Source organism: Calidris pugnax, unplaced genomic scaffold (assembly GCF_001431845.1).
Source record: "Calidris pugnax isolate Ruff unplaced genomic scaffold, ASM143184v1 scaffold4, whole genome shotgun sequence".
Lineage (NCBI taxonomy): Eukaryota > Metazoa > Chordata > Aves > Charadriiformes > Scolopacidae > Calidris > Calidris pugnax.
The window spans coordinates 232,586-233,052 of NW_015090781.1; the positions used below are offsets into that span (position 1 = coordinate 232,586).

The window sequence follows — 467 nt, forward strand, 5'->3', positions numbered from 1 at the left end:
CCCCGCCCAGGCCCGGCCCGGCCCGGCCCGGCCCGGCCCGGCCGGCGGCGCGCACAGGTGGAGCCTTTGGGAATAGAAAGGCGAGGCCTCCCTGACCCGCTCCTCCCTGATAGAGCTGTGGGAGCGACCTGAGGGAAGATGAGGGAGCAGCTCGGGTGCCCTGGGTTTGCACTGGGTCAGACTGAGGCAGGACTCCGCGGCCTGCGGCGGGGCCGGGGGACACGCAGCTCGGTCTCTGGCCCCAGGTGGCTTCGCAGGCTGCGGGACCGATGCGGGGGTGCAGTTCCACCTTTCTCCCTGCTCTGCTGAGCTCCCCAGGGGAGATGTACCACGCACCAGCAACATTCACCCGAGAACTCTTCCCTCCCCAGAGGGAGGTCCTCCAGGAGAACCAGAGGAAATCACCCTGTTGTCCCCATCCAAAAGGATGACAATGTCACTGTCAAGGGGGGGGGGGGGGGAAACCC

General features: G+C 67.9%; 1 protein-coding gene across 2 annotated transcripts in view; it reads right to left on the minus strand.

The window, feature by feature from the left end:
• The window catches only part of BLNK (B-cell linker), a 94,041-nt gene that overhangs the window by 49,335 nt on the left and 44,239 nt on the right, over window positions 1-467 (minus strand). The gene's annotated exons all lie outside the window — the stretch shown is intronic.